Raw genomic sequence first — 487 nt, 5'->3', positions numbered from 1 at the left:
ACATAACTCTCATATCTTTTGTGCATTTCTATTATCTAGCAGAGAAGCTAACTTTACATGTGTGTGCCTTATTTGGACTGGTTAAGGGAATGTAATTATCAGTCTTCAAAGGTATTCTGTTCAGTTTTTGTACCACCAGAATGTTGGTTGTAACGAAGAAAAATGAAATAAACCCCCGAGAAAAGTTAGTAGCATAAATGATTATATATTGATCAAGTAGGGACTGAAAGCGTTATAAATGGTTAATGATCTCAGTTAAAGTTTCTCTCTAAATGACATTAAATCGCCTTTCCAAGTTTGTCAAGACAGTGGGTATTCCCGTTCATCTTCCAGTTTTTTGTATCATTAAGTGTGCCTTTTTAATGGCATAGTCGAAGTGCTCAAGGCTGGTCTTGTTGTAAAAGCTATTAAAATTTTGTATTTAATGTAATGACCATTACATATCTGCTATTCACATTTCGATTATGATGTATATCTGATACAGGGA

General features: G+C 33.7%; 1 protein-coding gene across 1 annotated transcript in view; it reads left to right on the top strand.

The window, feature by feature from the left end:
• The window catches only part of LOC119592702 (neuronal-specific septin-3-like), a gene marked incomplete in the record, with an annotated part of 40,343 nt that extends 40,179 nt beyond the window's left edge, over positions 1-164 (top strand). Inside the window, 1 exon segment of the mRNA XM_037941631.1 lies at positions 1-164.
• Positions 165-487: the final 323 nt, after the last annotated feature.

Source organism: Penaeus monodon, chromosome 30, assembly GCF_015228065.2.
Source record: "Penaeus monodon isolate SGIC_2016 chromosome 30, NSTDA_Pmon_1, whole genome shotgun sequence".
Lineage (NCBI taxonomy): Eukaryota > Metazoa > Arthropoda > Malacostraca > Decapoda > Penaeidae > Penaeus > Penaeus monodon.
The sequence above is the reverse complement of the archived record's forward strand: the minus strand, read 5'-3'. Positions and strand labels throughout refer to the sequence as shown.